Source organism: Pseudophryne corroboree, chromosome 6, assembly GCF_028390025.1.
Source record: "Pseudophryne corroboree isolate aPseCor3 chromosome 6, aPseCor3.hap2, whole genome shotgun sequence".
In the NCBI taxonomy this organism is placed as follows: domain Eukaryota; kingdom Metazoa; phylum Chordata; class Amphibia; order Anura; family Myobatrachidae; genus Pseudophryne; species Pseudophryne corroboree.
Window position 1 is genome coordinate 687,531,454 of NC_086449.1, and position 19,955 is coordinate 687,551,408.

General features: G+C 35.4%; 5 pseudogenes; all 5 read right to left on the minus strand.

Moving 5' to 3' along the window:
• Positions 1 to 1,798: 1,798 nt before the first annotated feature.
• Positions 1,799 to 1,917, minus strand: LOC134937247 (5S ribosomal RNA; annotated as a pseudogene).
• A 4,120-nt stretch (positions 1,918 to 6,037) lies between these two features.
• Positions 6,038 to 6,156, minus strand: LOC134937249 (5S ribosomal RNA; annotated as a pseudogene).
• A 4,119-nt stretch (positions 6,157 to 10,275) lies between these two features.
• On the minus strand, positions 10,276 to 10,394 carry LOC134937250 (5S ribosomal RNA; annotated as a pseudogene).
• Positions 10,395 to 14,512: 4,118 nt separating this feature from the next.
• On the minus strand, positions 14,513 to 14,631 carry LOC134937251 (5S ribosomal RNA; annotated as a pseudogene).
• Positions 14,632 to 18,750: 4,119 nt separating this feature from the next.
• LOC134937252 (5S ribosomal RNA) lies at positions 18,751 to 18,869 on the minus strand (annotated as a pseudogene).
• Positions 18,870 to 19,955: the final 1,086 nt, after the last annotated feature.

The window sequence follows — 19,955 nt, forward strand, 5'->3', positions numbered from 1 at the left end:
TCTTCTCCTCAACTAGGAGTTTCATCAGATCAATAGAACAATTGTGCAACACTTTATCCCATTTTTCTAAAAAGGTTGTATCAAGATTGCCAAATGTGGGTTGTTTGAAAATTCTCAGACCCCTTGGTATTTTATCAACTGATATATAGTGTTCTAGGCCCTTTATATCCCACCACATTTTTACTTCTTTAGTGAGGAGTCTCTCTATTCCCCAGAACAAATAATCTAAGTCGCAAGATGGGAGGGGTTCACTATTAGGTTTTTCTCATTATATATTTTTTTTGACACCAATCAATTCTCTTTGTTGTTCAATCTGAATTTCTTAACGTAATTATAATGCTAAAATATTTCCCATGCTACAGTAATTATTGTTACCAATAAAAATCACAAAAAAAAATGGAAAAAACTGTCCAACAAATTAAAATTAAGATAAAGACTCTGCAACCCAACATATATGGCTGTTCTGCTTTGACACTCCCGATATATAGGGTGTCTGTTGATCCCCCAAGTAATATTGGGATGGTAAATCCCTAAATTAATTGAATTTAGGAAGGAAAAGGATGGGGGTAGCGACCGCTGGTGTCTATAAATAAATAAAAAATACTTAAAACAATTAAAACATTTATTAAGAATTCACAATCTTTTTCTAAAAATGGGATACAAGGTAATTTCACATATATAAAAAATGACATAAAGTGCAAAAAGTTAAAGTGCTTATCTGAGTCAGAGGTCAAATGCTGCCCCATCATACAGACTTCATCAAGTAGTAAAGGCAGAGTGGGACTGGGCTCATATTTATACCTGCACTGCTCTTAACTCAGTTATGACATCATATCCTGTTTAATAAAGGTCTATTTTACTATGTAATAAACTTCAAATATAAATATAACTTCCTCCCTGTGGGCAAATGCTATAGCAAACCACATGAAAAATGAGAGTTTTGGAGCTTAAAATAATGTACAGAACATCTTTAAAAGTTCAGTTTCTGTGTATTGGTGGCATTTTCGCCACACTTCTGGTGTCCGGGTGCATTGAAAGTCCGGAGCACGTCACTTCTGCACCACTTCCAGAACGTTGCCATGCATGTGCATGCCTTCTCTTATGGTCTCAGTCAAAGTAGAGCCTTAGCTTCTGCTGTGTATATGTCTCCTGATGTGGTGGCCATCTTTCATTAGGTTTCTCTATATGGTTTATGGTGGCGGCCATTTTCTAGTAGCTTGTGGCACTCATGATATAGGACCTTTTCACATGTCCATGGGTTATTTCCATTGTGGTTAGTGGGAAAAGGAAAACACATTGTTTATTCTCATATACAGAAGTGATAATATTGCAATCGCTATAATTAATATTAGTAACATTTTGTCAAAAACCATGTATAGGTCTATTTAGAAAAATGTAAATACTGGTAATTGAATGTAGAGATATGTAAAAATAAGTGTATAAATAAACATGCATGGAAAAATATCTATATAAAAATATAAATATAAATATATAAAGAAATATATATAAAAATATTAAAAAATGTATACAAATATATAAAGATAAAAGAAAATGGAGATTTAAAGAGGATTGTGATAGTGCCATGACAATTAACATTTTTAATGTATCAGTGATATTAAATATTAAAGTCAATACGTGCACTATTGTATAGCATTTGTTGTAATGGTGCTTTTATGTATTAAAGTGAATATGTGCACTATTGTATAGCTTTGTCATAATGGTGCTTCTTTGTGTATTGATATATTAATTATTTGTGTTATCTAGTATGCACAGACAGCATATTCGGTATTACGAGTTTAGTTTACAGCACCTGATCTTCCCAGGTGGTCTCCTTTGCTGGTACTGATCCGGCCCAACACTGCTTTGCTTCCAAGTTCGGTCGAGATTGTGCCTTTCCAGTGTGGTTTGACTGTAGAATATTTTATTTTTTAACCATGCCTGTGTTGCCCGCTACAGTGAACTAAGTGGTGGTTAATTGACCATAACAGTGTCAATGACTACCAATACAGTGATATAGTGCAGGGTGTGAACATGAGTGGGTGGTGGTGGTAGGGAAAGTGGGGTAGGATATGTGGGGTGGAAAATGGGGAATACTGTTTGCTCTTCAGTGTGATGTGCTTTCATAAAAACAGAGCAATTTTGTAGTTCTCATTAAACCCCATCGGGTGTAGAGTCCGTAACTGGAATATCCAGAACATCGCTCTTCATGAAAGTTTATTGGCTAAGTCGCCTCCTCTTTCTCCCAGTTTGACCAATTTGATGGCTTTAAAAGTTAGTGATTCCGGATTAGACTTGTGTGTTATGTTAAAATGTTTTGAGACAGCATGAGATTCCACATTGTTCTGTATGTTTCGGATATGTTCTTGTATCCTCATTTTCAATGGTCTTTTCGTTTTTCCGACATATTGCTTTCCACAGTCTCATTCCAACAAATATATGACAGATTCGGTGTTACAATTGATAAAGTCTTTAATTTTATACTCCTTTTTTTCTGAGTCCGTGAAGGTCTTCCTAACCAGATGTAGGAACTTGCATATGTTGCATCTGCCACATTTGTGTGATCCTGTGCATTTAGGTAGTAAACGACTCTCCTCTTGTGCATTAGTTAACATACTTGGGGCCAAAATGTCCTTTAGATTCCGTGATTTTCTGAAAATAATTTCAGGGCATGGAGGTAAAAGTTCTTTGAGAATCGGGTCCATTAGTAAAATTCCCCGATGGTCATTGAGTGAATTGCCAATGGACGCCTCTTGCCGGTTGTATGTTGTAATGAACGCCATACAATCTTTTTATTTTCTCTATGTTTATATTCCAGCAGTTTTGATCTTTCCAAAGTTTTGGCTTTAGTCACCCACATGTACGTGTCTTTCCATTCAAGGTCTTTTAATACGTTTAATACAGATATGGTATCTTTTAAATAAGATGGTAATTATTTCACATAGGTTTTTAGAAAAACATCGGCATATTCAGATAGATTCGAGGTAAGTCAGTCAATACCTGCCACTACTGGTCTTCCTGGTGGGTTGGACTGATTTTTGTGAATTTTTGGCAGAAAGTGAAATATAGGGGTAGTGGGGTCTAATCTCATTAAATATTGAAATTAACTTTTAGTGATAGTGTCTGTACATAAACCGTGTAATAATAGTATTCGTAATTCTTCAACAAATGCATCTTTCAGATCGCCTATTAATTTTTCGTATAAGGTTTCATTCCCCAATAATCTTAAGGTTTCTTTGGTGTATTTGTTGCGATCCATTATGACCCCTTATGACCCCTTATGACCCCTTTGTCAGCTTGTTTTAAGAATATGCCGTTGTTCTTTTGTAAGTTTTTAAGTGCTTCACTTTCTTGGTTTGTGATGTTCTTCTCCTTTATTTTCTCCTGTTAGGTTTCACAAAGGTCCAGTCAATTCATAACATATTTTAAGATTGCTCCCTTTGGAATCTAACGGGTAGTATTTTGATACCAGTTTCAGACCTGATTTCGACTGATTCTCATAATTGCTGATGATGGCATCTTCCTTCCTAAGAAAATGTCTTTTGAGAGTTAATTTCCTTACAAATTTATTTAAGTCAATGAATATTTCAAATTTGTTAAGACCTCCCATGGGAGCAAAAGTGAGGCCCTTGTTGAGTAAGGATACCTCTGATTTCATCAATATATGTTTTGATAGAATGAATATCCCTTTTTCTCTTAGATCCGTTGTTAGCGTTCTTTTCTTGATCTCTCTCCCTCCTGCTGCCCCAATTTCCTCTTCTTCTGTTTAGCATCTTTTTAGTGGTGATGCTGGTCTGTAATCTTCTTTCAGTGTATTCCTCATTATTTCTTTTGGGCTTGTTCCTAATCATTGGGGTAAAAAACTTGGTCGGTATGTGATCCCAATCTCTGTAGGGCTGTGAATCTGTTTGATGTTCCTGTGTTTGAGGATGGAGTTGTCAAATCTGAATTCTGTCTTGGTTTTCCTTTTATGGGTACTGTTTTCCAATATGATTTAACTGTTCTGTCGTTTGGTTGTCCTGTTGCTCCAAATCTACTCCAATTCTTGATTCGTCCTTGTTTATAATCGTATTTGTCCCTGAGAAAATTTTTCTCTTTGCCTTTAGTGACCTCTTCTTCAATGTGTTCTAGTTTTTTGATGAGGACTTTCTCATTGATGTTGTAATCTTCTTTGCCTTTAAATGGTTCCAGTTCTGCCTCTTTGTTTTTGATACTGTTCTCCAATTCTGATAGACATTTTTTCTTCTCCTCAACTAGGAGTTTCATCAGATCAATAGAACAATTGTGCAACACTTTATCCCATTTTTCTAAAAAGGTTGTATCAAGATTGCCAAATGTGGGTTGTTTGAAAAATCTCAGACCCCTTGGTATTTTATCAACTGATATATAGTGTTCTAGGCCCTTTATATCCCACCACATTTTTACTTCTTTAGTGAGGAGTCTCTCTATTCCCCAGAGCAAATAATCTAAGTCGCAAGATGGGAGGGGTTCACTATTAGGTTTTTCTCATTATATATATTTTTTTTACACCAATCAATTCTCTTTGTTGTTCAATCTGAATTTCTTAACGTAATTATAATGCTAAAATATTTCCCATGCTACAGTAATTATTGTTACCAATAAAAATCACAAAAAAAATGGAAAAAACTGTCCAACAAATTAAAATTAAGATAAAGACTCTGCAACCCAACATATATGGCTGTTCTGCTTTGACACTCCCGATATATAGGGTGTCTGCTGATCCCCCAAGTAATATTGGGATGGTAAATCCCTAAATTAATTGAATTTAGGAAGGAAAAGGATGGGGCTAGCGACCGCTGGTGTCTATAAATAAATAAAAAATACTTAAAACAATTAAAACATTTATTAAGAATTCACAATCTTTTTCTAAAAATGGGATACAAGGTAATTTCACATATATAAAAAAATGACATAAAGTGCAAAAAGTTAAAGTGCTTATCTGAGTCAGAGGTCAAATGCTGCCCCATCATACAGACTTCATCAAGTAGTAAAGGCAGAGTGGGAGTGGGCTCATATTTATACCTGCACTGCTCTTAACTCAGTTATGACATCATATCCTGTTTAATAAAGGTCTATTTTACTATGTAATAAACTTCAAATATAAATATAACTTCCTCCCTGTGGGCAAATGCTATAGCAAACCACATGAAAAATGAGAGTTTTGGAGCTTAAAATAATGTACAGAACATCTTTAAAAGTTCAGTTTCTGTGTATTGGTGGCACTTTCGCCACACTTCTGGTGTCCGGGTGCATTGAAAGTCCGGAGCACGTCACTTCTGCACCACTTCCAGAACGTTGCCATGCATGTGCATGCCTTCTCTTATGGTCTCAGTCAAAGTAGAGCCTTAGCTTCTGCTGTGTATATGTCTCCTGATGTGGTGGCCATCTTTCATTAGGTTTCTCTATATGGTTTATGGTGGCGGCCATTTTCTAGTAGCTTGTGGCACTCATGATATAGGACCTTTTCACATGTCCATGGGTTATTTCCATTGTGGTTAGTGGGAAAAGGAAAACACATTGTAAATTCTCATATACAGAAGTGATAATATTGCAATCGCTATGATTAATATTAGTAACATTTTGTCAAAAACCATGTATAGGTCTATTTAGAAAAATGTAAATACTGGTAATTGAATGTAGAGATATGTAAAAATAAGTGTATAAATAAACATGCATGGAAAAATATCTATATAAAAATATAAATATAAATATATAAAGAAATATATATAAAAATATTTAAAAATGTATACAAATATATAAAGATAAAAGAAAATGGAGATTTAAAGAGGATTGTGATAGTGCCATGACAATTAACATTTTTAATATATCAGTGATATTAAATATTAAAGTCAATACGTGCACTATTGTATAGCATTTGTTGTAATGGTGCTTTTATGTATTAAAGTGAATATGTGCACTATTGTATAGCTTTGTCATAATGGTGCTTCTATGTGTATTGATATATTAATTATTTGTGTTATCTAGTATGCACAGACAGCATATTCGGTATTATGAGTTTAGTTTACAGCACCTGATCTTCCCAGGTGGTCTCCTTTGCTGGTACTGATCCGGCCCAACACTGCTTTGCTTCCAAGTTCGGTCGAGATTGTGCCTTTCCAGTGTGGTTTGACTGTAGAATATTTTATTTTTTAACCATGCCTGTGTTGCCCGCTACAGTGAACTAAGTGGTGGTTAATTGACCATAACAGTGTCAATGACTACCAATACAGTGATATAGTGCAGGATGTGAACATGAGTGGGTGGTGATGGTAGGGAAAGTGGGGTAGGATATGTGGGGTGGAAAATGGGGAATACTGTTCGCTCTTCAGTGTGATGTGCTTTCATAAAAACAGAGCAATTTCGTAGTTCTCATTAAACCCCATCGGGTGTAGAGTCCGTAACTGGAATATCCAGAACATCGCTCTTCATGAAAGTTTATTGGCTAAGTCGCCTCCTCTTTCTCCCAGTTTGACCAATTTGATGGCTTTAAAAGTTAGTGATTCTGGATTAGACTTGTGTGTTATGTTAAAATGTTTTGAGACAGCATGAGATTCCACATTGTTCTGTATGTTTCGGATATGTTCTTGTATCCTCATTTTCAATGGTCTTTTCGTTTTTCCGACATATTGCTTTCCACAGTCTCATTCCAACAAATATATGACAGATTCGGTGTTACAATTGATAAAGTCTTTAATTTTATACTCCTTTTTTTCTGAGTCCGTGAAGGTCTTCCTAACCAGATGTAGGAACTTGCATATGTTGCATCTGCCACATTTGTGTGATCCTGTGCATTTAGGTAGTAAACGACTCTCCTCTTGTGCATTAGTTAACATACTTGGGGCCAAAATGTCCTTTAGATTCCGTGATTTTCTGAAAATAATTTCAGGGCATGGAGGTAAAAGTTCTTTGAGAATCGGGTCCATTAGTAAAATTCCCCGATGGTCATTGAGTGAATTGCCAATGGACGCCTCTTGCCGGTTGTATGTTGTAATGAACGCCATACAATCTTTTTATTTTCTCTATGTTTATATTCCAGCAGTTTTGATCTTTCCAAAGTTTTGGATTTAGTCACCCACATGTACGTGTCTTTCCATTCAAGGTCTTTTAATACGTTTAATACAAATATGGTATCTTTTAAATAAGATGGTAATTATTTCACATAGTTTTTAGAAAAACATCGGCATATTCAGATAGATTCGAGGTAAGTCAGTCAATACCTGCCACTACTGGTCTTCCTGGTGGGTTGGACTGATTTTTGTGAATTTTTTGCAGAAAGTGAAATATAGGGGTAGTGGGGTCTAATCTCATTAAATATTGAAATTAACTTTTAGTGATAGTGTCTGTACATAAACCGTGTAATAATAGTATTCGTAATTCTTCAACAAATGCATCTTTCAGATCGCCTATTAATTTTTCGTATAAGGTTTCATTCCCCAATAATCTTAAGGTTTCTTTGGTGTATTTGTTGCGATCCATTATGACCCCTTATGACCCCTTATGACCCCTTTGTCAGCTTGTTTTAAGAATATGCCGTTGTTCTTTTGTAAGTTTTTAAGTGCTTCACTTTCTTTGTTTGTGATGTTCTTCTCCTTTATTTTCTCCTGTTAGGTTTCACAAAGGTCCAGTCAATTCATAACAGATTTTAAGATTGCTCCCTTTGGAATCTAACGGGTAGTATTTTGATACCAGTTTCAGACCTGATTTCGACTGATTCTCATAATTGCTGATGATGGCATCTTCCTTCCTAAGAAAATGTCTTTTGAGAGTTAATTTCCTTACAAATTTATTTAAGTCAATGAATGTTTCAAATTTGTTAAGACCTCCCATGGGAGCAAAAGTGAGGCCCTTGTTGAGTAAGGATACCTCTGATTTCATCAATATATGTTTTGATAGAATGAATATCCCTTTTTCTCTTAGATCCGTTGTTAGTGTTCTTTTCTTGATCTCTCTCCCTCCTGCTGCCCCAATTTCCTCTTCTTCTGTGTAGCATCTTTTTAGTGGTGATGCTGGTCTGTAATCTTCTTTCAGTGTATTCCTCATTATTTCTTTTGGGCTTGTTCCTAATCATTGGGGTAAAAAAACTTGGTCGGTATGTGATCCCAATCTCTGTAGGGCTGTGAATCTGTTTGATGTTCCTGTGTTTGAGGATGGAGTTGTCAAATCTGAATTCTGTCTTGGTTTTCCTTTTATGGGTACTGTTTTCCAATATGATTTAACTGTTCTGTCGTTTGGTTGTCCTGTTGCTCCAAATCTACTCCAATTCTTGATTCATCCTTGTTCATAATCGTATTTGTCCCTGAGAAAATTTTTCTCTTTGCCTTTAGTGACCTCTTCTTCAATGTGTTCTAGTTTTTTGATGAGGACTTTCTCATTGATGTTGTAATCTTCTTTGCCTTTAAATGGTTCCAGTTCTGCCTCTTTGTTTTTGATACTGTTCTCCAATTCTGATAGACATTTTTTCTTCTCCTCAACTAGGAGTTTCATCAGATCAATAGAACAATTGTGCAACACTTTATCCCATTTTTCTAAAAAGGTTGTATCAAGATTGCCAAATGTGGGTTGTTTGAAAAATCTCAGACCCCTTGGTATTTTATCAACTGATATATAGTGTTCTAGGCCCTTTATATCCCACCACATTTTTACTTCTTTAGTGAGGAGTCTCTCTATTTCCCAGAACAAATAATCTAAGTCGCAAGATGGGAGGGGTTCACTATTAGGTTTTTCTCATTATATATATTTTTTTACACCAATCAATTCTCTTTGTTGTTCAATCTGAATTTCTTAACGTAATTATAATGCTAAAATATTTCCCATGCTACAGTAATTATTGTTACCAATAAAAATCACAAAAAAAATGGAAAAAACTGTCCAACAAATTAAAATTAAGATAAAGACTCTGCAACCCAACATATATGGCTGTTCTGCTTTGACACTCCCGATATATAGGGTGTCTGCTGATCCCCCAAGTAATATTGGGATGGTAAATCCCTAAATTAATTGAATTTAGGAAGGAAAAGGATGGGGGTAGCGACCGCTGGTGTCTATAAATAAATAAAAAATACTTAAAACAATTAAAACATTTATTAAGCATTCACAATCTTTTTCTAAAAATGGGATACAAGGTAATTTCACATATATAAAAAAATGACATAAAGTGCAAAAAGTTAAAGTGCTTATCTGAGTCAGAGGTCAAATGCTGCCCCATCATACAGACTTCATCAAGTAGTAAAGGCAGAGTGGGAGTGGGCTCATATTTATACCTGCACTGCTCTTAACTCAGTTATGACATCATATCCTGTTTAATAAAGGTCTATTTTACTATGTAATAAACTTCAAATATAAATATAACTTCCTCCCTGTGGGCAAATGCTATAGCAAACCACATGAAAAATGAGAGTTTTGGAGCTTAAAATAATGTACAGAACATCTTTAAAAGTTCAGTTTCTGTGTATTGGTGGCACTTTCGCCACACTTCTGGTGTCCGGGTGCATTGAAAGTCCGGAGCACGTCACTTCTGCACCACTTCCAGAACGTTGCCATGCATGTGCATGCCTTCTCTTATGGTCTCAGTCAAAGTAGAGCCTTAGCTTCTGCTGTGTATATGTCTCCTGATGTGGTGGCCATCTTTCATTAGGTTTCTCTATATGGTTTATGGTGGCGGCCATTTTCTAGTAGCTTGTGGCACTCATGATATAGGACCTTTTCACATGTCCATGGGTTATTTCCATTGTGGTTAGTGGGAAAAGGAAAACACATTGTAAATTCTCATATACAGAAGTGATAATATTGCAATCGCTATGATTAATATTAGTAACATTTTGTCAAAAATCATGTATAGGTCTATTTAGAAAAATGGAAATACTGGTAATTGAATGTAGAGATATGTAAAAATAAGTGTATAAATAAACATGCATGGAAAAATATCTATATAAAAATATAAATATAAATATATAAAGAAATATATATAAAAATATTTAAAAATGTATACAAATATATAAAGATAAAAGAAAATGGAGATTTAAAGAGGATTGTGATAGTGCCATGACAATTAACATTTTTAATATATCAGTGATATTAAATATTAAAGTCAATACGTGCACTATTGTATAGCATTTGTTGTAATGGTGCTTTTATGTATTAAAGTGAATATGTGCACTATTGTATAGCTTTGTCATAATGGTGCTTCTATGTGTATTGATATATTAATTATTTGTGTTATCTAGTATGCACAGACAGCATATTCGGTATTATGAGTTTAGTTTACAGCACCTGATCTTCCCAGGTGGTCTCCTTTGCTGGTACTGATCCGGCCCAACACTGCTTTGCTTCCAAGTTCGGTCGAGATTGTGCCTTTCCAGTGTGGTTTGACTGTAGAATATTTTATTTTTTAACCATGCCTGTGTTGCCCGCTACAGTGAACTAAGTGGTGGTTAATTGACCATAACAGTGTCAATGACTACCAATACAGTGATATAGTGCAGGATGTGAACATGAGTGGGTGGTGATGGTAGGGAAAGTGGGGTAGGATATGTGGGGTGGAAAATGGGGAATACTGTTCGCTCTTCAGTGTGATGTGCTTTCATAAAAACAGAGCAATTTCGTAGTTCTCATTAAACCCCATCGGGTGTAGAGTCCGTAACTGGAATATCCAGAACATCGCTCTTCATGAAAGTTTATTGGCTAAGTCGCCTCCTCTTTCTCCCAGTTTGACCAATTTGATGGCTTTAAAAGTTAGTGATTCCGGATTAGACTTGTGTGTTATGTTAAAATGTTTTGAGACAGCATGAGATTCCACATTGTTCTGTATGTTTCGGATATGTTCTTGTATCCTCATTTTCAATGGTCTTTTCGTTTTTCCGACATATTGCTTTCCACAGTCTCATTCCAACAAATATATGACAGATTCGGTGTTACAATTGATAAAGTCTTTAATTTTATACTCCTTTTTTTCTGAGTCCGTGAAGGTCTTCCTAACCAGATGTAGGAACTTGCATATGTTGCATCTGCCACATTTGTGTGATCCTGTGCATTTAGGTAGTAAACGACTCTCCTCTTGTGCATTAGTTAACATACTTGGGGCCAAAATGTCCTTTAGATTCCGTGATTTTCTGAAAATAATTTCAGGGCATGGAGGTAAAAGTTCTTTGAGAATCGGGTCCATTAGTAAAATTCCCAGATGGTCATTGAGTGAATTGCCAATGGACGCCTCTTGCCGGTTGTATGTTGTAATGAACGCCATACAATCTTTTTATTTTCTCTATGTTTATATTCCAGCAGTTTTGATCTTTCCAAAGTTTTGGCTTTAGTCACCCACATGTACGTGTCTTTCCATTCAAGGTCTTTTAATACGTTTAATACAAATATGGTATCTTTTAAATAAGATGGTAATTATTTCACATAGTTTTTAGAAAAACATCGGCATATTCAGATAGATTCGAGGTAAGTCAGTCAATACCTGCCACTACTGGTCTTCCTGGTGGGTTGGACTGATTTTTGTGAATTTTTGGCAGAAAGTGAAATATAGGGGTAGTGGGGTCTAATCTCAATAAATATTGAAATTAACTTTTAGTGATAGTGTCTGTACATAAACCGTGTAATAATAGTATTCGTAATTCTTCAACAAATGCATCTTTCAGATCGCCTATTAATTTTTCGTATAAGGTTTCATTCCCCAATAATCTTAAGGTTTCTTTGGTGTATTTGTTGCGATCCATTATGACCCCTTATGACCCCTTATGACCCCTTTGTCAGCTTGTTTTAAGAATATGCCGTTGTTCTTTTGTAAGTTTTTATTGCTTCACTTTCTTTGTTTGTGATGTTCTTCTCCTTTATTTTCTCCTGTTAGGTTTCACAAAGGTCCAGTCAATTCATAACAGATTTTAAGATTGCTCCCTTTGGAATCTAACGGGTAGTATTTTGATACCAGTTTCAGACCTGATTTCGACTGATTCTCATAATTGCTGATGATGGCATCTTCCTTCCTAAGAAAATGTCTTTTGAGAGTTAATTTCCTTACAAATTTATTTAAGTCAATGAATGTTTCAAATTTGTTAAGACCTCCCATGGGAGCAAAAGTGAGGCCCTTGTTGAGTAAGGATACCTCTGATTTCATCAATATATGTTTTGATAGAATGAATATCCCTTTTTCTCTTAGATCCGTTGTTAGTGTTCTTTTCTTGATCTCTCTCCCTCCTGCTGCCCCAATTTCCTCTTCTTCTGTGTAGCATCTTTTTAGTGGTGATGCTGGTCTGTAATCTTCTTTCAGTGTATTCCTCATTATTTCTTTTGGGCTTGTTCCTAATCATTGGGGTAAAAAAACTTGGTCGGTATGTGATCCCAATCTCTGTAGGGCTGTGAATCTGTTTGATGTTCCTGTGTTTGAGGATGGAGTTGTCAAATCTGAATTCTGTCTTGGTTTTCCTTTTATGGGTACTGTTTTCCAATATGATTTAACTGTTCTGTCGTTTGGTTGTCCTGTTGCTCCAAATCTACTCCAATTCTTGATTCATCCTTGTTCATAATCGTATTTGTCCCTGAGAAAATTTTTCTCTTTGCCTTTAGTGACCTCTTCTTCAATGTGTTCTAGTTTTTTGATGAGGACTTTCTCATTGATGTTGTAATCTTCTTTGCCTTTAAATGGTTCCAGTTCTGCCTCTTTGTTTTTGATACTGTTCTCCAATTCTGATAGACATTTTTTCTTCTCCTCAACTAGGAGTTTCATCAGATCAATAGAACAATTGTGCAACACTTTATCCCATTTTTCTAAAAAGGTTGTATCAAGATTGCCAAATGTGGGTTGTTTGAAAAATCTCAGACCCCTTGGTATTTTATCAACTGATATATAGTGTTCTAGGCCCTTTATATCCCACCACATTTTTACTTCTTTAGTGAGGAGTCTCTCTATTCCCCAGAACAAATAATCTAAGTCGCAAGATGGGAGGGGTTCACTATTAGGTTTTTCTCATTATATATTTTTTTTTACACCAATCAATTCTCTTTGTTGTTCAATCTGAATTTCTTAACGTAATTATAATGCTAAAATATTTCCCATGCTACAGTAATTATTGTTACCAATAAAAATCACAAAAAAAATGGAAAAAACTGTCCAACAAATTAAAATTAAGATAAAGACTCTGCAACCCAACATATATGGCTGTTCTGCTTTGACACTCCCGATATATAGGGTGTCTGCTGATCCCCCAAGTAATATTGGGATGGTAAATCCCTAAATTAATTGAATTTAGGAAGGAAAAGGATGGGGGTAGCGACCGCTGGTGTCTATAAATAAATAAAAAATACTTAAAACAATTAAAACATTTATTAAGCATTCACAATCTTTTTCTAAAAATGGGATACAAGGTAATTTCACATATATAAAAAAATGACATAAAGTGCAAAAAGTTAAAGTGCTTATCTGAGTCAGAGGTCAAATGCTGCCCCATCATACAGACTTCATCAAGTAGTAAAGGCAGAGTGGGACTGGGCTCATATTTATACCTGCACTGCTCTTAACTCAGTTATGACATCATATCCTGTTTAATAAAGGTCTATTTTACTATGTAATAAACTTCAAATATAAATATAACTTCCTCCCTGTGGGCAAATGCTATAGCAAACCACATGAAAAATTAGAGTTTTGGAGCTTAAAATAATGTACAGAACATCTTTAAAAGTTCAGTTTCTGTGTATTGGTGGCACTTTCGCCACACTTCTGGTGTCCGGGTGCATTGAAAGTCCGGAGCACGTCACTTCTGCACCACTTCCAGAACGTTGCCATGCATGTGCATGCCTTCTCTTATGGTCTCAGTCAAAGTAGAGCCTTAGCTTCTGCTGTGTATATGTCTCCTGATGTGGTGGCCATCTTTCATTAGGTTTCTCTATATGGTTTATGGTGGCGGCCATTTTCTAGTAGCTTGTGGCACTCATGATATAGGACCTTTTCACATGTCCATGGGTTATTTCCATTGTGGTTAGTGGGAAAAGGAAAACACATTGTAAATTCTCATATACAGAATTGATAATATTGCAATCGCTATGATTAATATTAGTAACATTTTGTCAAAAACCATGTATAGGTCTATTTAGAAAAATGTAAATACTGGTAATTGAATGTAGAGATATGTAAAAATAAGTGTATAAATAAACATGCATGGAAAAATATCTATATAAAAATATAAATATAAATATATAAAGAAATATATATAAAAATATTTAAAAATGTATACAAATATATAAAGATAAAAGAAAATGGAGATTTAAAGAGGATTGTGATAGTGCCATGACAATTAACATTTTTAATATATCAGTGATATTAAATATTAAAGTCAATACGTGCACTATTGTATAGCATTTGTTGTAATGGTGCTTTTATGTATTAAAGTGAATATGTGCACTATTGTATAGCTTTGTCATAATGGTGCTTCTATGTGTATTGATATATTAATTATTTGTGTTATCTAGTATGCACAGACAGCATATTCGGTATTACGAGTTTAGTTTACAGCACCTGATCTTCCCAGGTGGTCTCCTTTGCTGGTACTGATCCGGCCCAACACTGCTTTGCTTCCAAGTTCGGTCGAGATTGTGCCTTTCCAGTGTGGTTTGACTGTAGAATATTTTATTTTTTAACCATGCCTGTGTTGCCCGCTACAGTGAACTAAGTGGTGGTTAATTGACCATAACAGTGTCAATGACTACCAATACAGTGATATAGTGCAGGATGTGAACATGAGTGGGTGGTGATGGTAGGGAAAGTGGGGTAGGATATGTGGGGTGGAAAATGGGGAATACTGTTCGCTCTTCAGTGTGATGTGCTTTCATAAAAACAGAGCAATTTCGTAGTTCTCATTAAACCCCATCGGGTGTAGAGTCCGTAACTGGAATATCCAGAACATCGCTCTTCATGAAAGTTTATTGGCTAAGTCGCCTCCTCTTTCTCCCAGTTTGACCAATTTGATGGCTTTAAAAGTTAGTGATTCCGGATTAGACTTGTGTGTTATGTTAAAATGTTTTGAGACAGCATGAGATTCCACATTGTTCTGTATGTTTCGGATATGTTCTTGTATCCTCATTTTCAATGGTCTTTTCGTTTTTCCGACATATTGCTTTCCACAGTCTCATTCCAACAAATATATGACAGATTCGGTGTTACAATTGATAAAGTCTTTAATTTTATACTCCTTTTTTTCTGAGTCCGTGAAGGTCTTCCTAACCAGATGTAGGAACTTGCATATGTTGCATCTGCCACATTTGTGTGATCCTGTGCATTTAGGTAGTAAACGACTCTCCTCTTGTGCATTAGTTAACATACTTGGGGCCAAAATGTCCTTTAGATTCCGTGATTTTCTGAAAATAATTTCAGGGCATGGAGGTAAAAGTTCTTTGAGAATCGGGTCCATTAGTAAAATTCCCCGATGGTCATTGAGTGAATTGCCAATGGACGCCTCTTGCCGGTTGTATGTTGTAATGAACGCCATACAATCTTTTTATTTTCTCTATGTTTATATTCCAGCAGTTTTGATCTTTCCAAAGTTTTGGCTTTAGTCACCCACATGTACGTGTCTTTCCATTCAAGGTCTTTTAATACGTTTAATACAAATATGGTATCTTTTAAATAAGATGGTAATTATTTCACATAGTTTTTAGAAAAACATCGGCATATTCAGATAGATTCGAGGTAAGTCAGTCAATACCTGCCACTACTGGTCTTCCTGGTGGGTTGGACTGATTTTTGTGAATTTTTGGCAGAAAGTGAAATATAGGGGTAGTGGGGTCTAATCTCATTAAATATTGAAATTAACTTTTAGTGATAGTGTCTGTACATAAACCGTGTAATAATAGTATTCGTAATTCTTCAACAAATGCATCTTTCAGATCGCCTATTAATTTTTCGTATAAGGTTTCATTCCCCAATAATCTTAAGGTTTCTTTGGTGTATTTGTTGCGATCCATTATGACCCCTTATGACCCCTTATGACCCCTTTGTCAGCTTGTTTTAAGAATATGCCGTTGTTCTTTTGTAAGTTTTTAAGTGCTTCACTTTCTTTGTTTGTGATGTTCTTCTCCTTTATTTTCTCCTGTTAGGTTTCACAAAGGTCCAGTCAATTCATAACAGATTTTAAGATTGCTCCCTTTGGAATCTAACGGGTAGTATTTTGATACCAGTTTCAGACCTGATTTCGACTGATTCTCATAATTGCTGATGATGGCATCTTCCTTCCTAAGAAAATGTCTTTTGAGAGTTAATTTCCTTACAAATTTATTTAAGTCAATGAATGTTTCAAATTTGTTAAGACCTCCCATGGGAGCAAAAGTGAGGCCCTTGTTGAGTAAGGATACCTCTGATTTCATCAATATATGTTTTGATAGAATGAATATCCCTTTTTCTCTTAGATCCGTTGTTAGTGTTCTTTTCTTGATCTCTCTCCCTCCTGCTGCCCCAATTTCCTCTTCTTCTGTGTAGCATCTTTTTAGTGGTGATGCTGGTCTGTAATCTTCTTTCAGTGTATTCCTCATTATTTCTTTTGGGCTTGTTCCTAATCATTGGGGTAAAAAAACTTGGTCGGTATGTGATCCCAATCTCTGTAGGGCTGTGAATCTGTTTGATGTTCCTGTGTTTGAGGATGGAGTTGTCAAATCTGAATTCTGTCTTGGTTTTCCTTTTATGGGTACTGTTTTCCAATATGATTTAACTGTTCTGTCGTTTGGTTGTCCTGTTGCTCCAAATCTACTCCAATTCTTGATTCATCCTTGTTCATAATCGTATTTGTCCCTGAGAAAATTTTTCTCTTTGCCTTTAGTGACCTCTTCTTCAATGTGTTCTAGTTTTTTGATGAGGACTTTCTCATTGATGTTGTAATCTTCTTTGCCTTTAAATGGTTCCAGTTCTGCCTCTTTGTTTTTGATACTGTTCTCCAATTCTGATAGACATTTATTCTTCTCCTCAACTAGGAGTTTCATCAGATCAATAGAACAATTGTGCAACACTTTATCCCATTTTTCTAAAAAGGTTGTATCAAGATTGCCAAATGTGGGTTGTTTGAAAAATCTCAGACCCCTTGGTATTTTATCAACTGATATATAGTGTTCTAGGCCCTTTATATCCCACCACATTTTTACTTCTTTAGTGAGGAGTCTCTCTATTCCCCAGAACAAATAATCTAAGTCGCAAGATGGGAGGGGTTCACTATTAGGTTTTTCTCATTATATATTTTTTTTTACACCAATCAATTCTCTTTGTTGTTCAATCTGAATTTCTTAACGTAATTATAATGCTAAAATATTTCCCATGCTACAGTAATTATTGTTACCAATAAAAATCACAAAAAAAATGGAAAAAACTGTCCAACAAATTAAAATTAAGATAAAGACTCTGCAACCCAACATATATGGCTGTTCTGCTTTGACACTCCCGATATATAGGGTGTCTGCTGATCCCCCAAGTAATATTGGGATGGTAAATCCCTAAATTAATTGAATTTAGGAAGGAAAAGGATGGGGGTAGCGACCGCTGGTGTCTATAAATAAATAAAAAATACTTAAAACAATTAAAACATTTATTAAGCATTCACAATCTTTTTCTAAAAATGGGATACAAGGTAATTTCACATATATAAAAAAATGACATAAAGTGCAAAAAGTTAAAGTGCTTATCTGAGTCAGAGGTCAAATGCTGCCCCATCATACAGACTTCATCAAGTAGTAAAGGCAGAGTGGGACTGGGCTCATATTTATACCTGCACTGCTCTTAACTCAGTTATGACATCATATCCTGTTTAATAAAGGTCTATTTTACTATGTAATAAACTTCAAATATAAATATAACTTCCTCCCTGTGGGCAAATGCTATAGCAAACCACATGAAAAATGAGAGTTTTGGAGCTTAAAATAATGTACAGAACATCTTTAAAAGTTCAGTTTCTGTGTATTGGTGGCACTTTCGCCACACTTCTGGTGTCCGGGTGCATTGAAAGTCCGGAGCACGTCACTTCTGCACCACTTCCAGAACGTTGCCATGCATGTGCATGCCTTCTCTTATGGTCTCAGTCAAAGTAGAGCCTTAGCTTCTGCTGTGTATATGTCTCCTGATGTGGTGGCCATCTTTCATTAGGTTTCTCTATATGGTTTATGGTGGCGGCCATTTTCTAGTAGCTTGTGGCACTCATGATATAGGACCTTTTCACATGTCCATGGGTTATTTCCATTGTGGTTAGTGGGAAAAGGAAAACACATTGTAAATTCTCATATACAGAAGTGATAATATTGCAATCGCTATGATTAATATTAGTAACATTTTGTCAAAAACCATGTATAGGTCTATTTAGAAAAATGTAAATACTGGTAATTGAATGTAGAGATATGTAAAAATAAGTGTATAAATAAACATGCATGGAAAAATATCTATATAAAAATATAAATATAAATATATAAAGAAATATATATAAAAATATTTAAAAATGTATACAAATATATAAAGATAAAAGAAAATGGAGATTTAAAGAGGATTGTGATAGTGCCATGACAATTAACATTTTTAATATATCAGTGATATTAAATATTAAAGTCAATACGTGCACTATTGTATAGCATTTGTTGTAATGGTGCTTTTATGTATTAAAGTGAATATGTGCACTATTGTATAGCTTTGTCATAATGGTGCTTCTATGTGTATTGATATATTAATTATTTGTGTTATCTAGTATGCACAGACAGCATATTCGGTATTACGAGTTTAGTTTACAGCACCTGATCTTCCCAGGTGGTCTCCTTTGCTGGTACTGATCCGGCCCAACACTGCTTTGCTTCCAAGTTCGGTCGAGATTGTGCCTTTCCAGTGTGGTTTGACTGTAGAATATTTTATTTTTTAACCATGCCTGTGTTGCCCGCTACAGTGAACTAAGTGGTGGTTAATTGACCATAACAGTGTCAATGACTACCAATACAGTGATATAGTGCAGGATGTGAACATGAGTGGGTGGTGATGGTAGGGAAAGTGGGGTAGGATATGTGGGGTGGAAAATGGGGAATACTGTTCGCTCTTCAGTGTGATGTGCTTTCATAAAAACAGAGCAATTTCGTAGTTCTCATTAAACCCCATCGGGTGTAGAGTCCGTAACTGGAATATCCAGAACATCGCTCTTCATGAAAGTTTATTGGCTAAGTCGCCTCCTCTTTCTCCCAGTTTGACCAATTTGATGGCTTTAAAAGTTAGTGATTCCGGATTAGACTTGTGTGTTATGTTAAAATGTTTTGAGACAGCATGAGATTCCACATTGTTCTGTATGTTTCGGATATGTTCTTGTATCCTCATTTTCAATGGTCTTTTCGTTTTTCCGACATATTGCTTTCCACAGTCTCATTCCAACAAATATATGACAGATTCGGTGTTACAATTGATAAAGTCTTTAATTTTATACTCCTTTTTTTCTGAGTCCGTGAAGGTCTTCCTAACCAGATGTAGGAACTTGCATATGTTGCATCTGCCACATTTGTGTGATCCTGTGCATTTAGGTAGTAAACGACTCTCCTCTTGTGCATTAGTTAACATACTTGGGGCCAAAATGTCCTTTAGATTCCGTGATTTTCTGAAAATAATTTCAGGGCATGGAGGTAAAAGTTCTCTGAGAATCGGGTCCATTAGTAAAATTCCCCGATGGTCATTGAGTGAATTGCCAATGGACGCCTCTTGCCGGTTGTATGTTGTAATGAACGCCATACAATCTTTTTATTTTCTCTATGTTTATATTCCAGCAGTTTTGATCTTTCCAAAGTTTTGGCTTTAGTCACCCACATGTACGTGTCTTTCCATTCAAGGTCTTTTAATACGTTTAATACAAATATGGTATCTTTTAAATAAGATGGTAATTATTTCACATAGTTTTTAGAAAAACATCGGCATATTCAGATAGATTCGAGGTAAGTCAGTCAATACCTGCCAC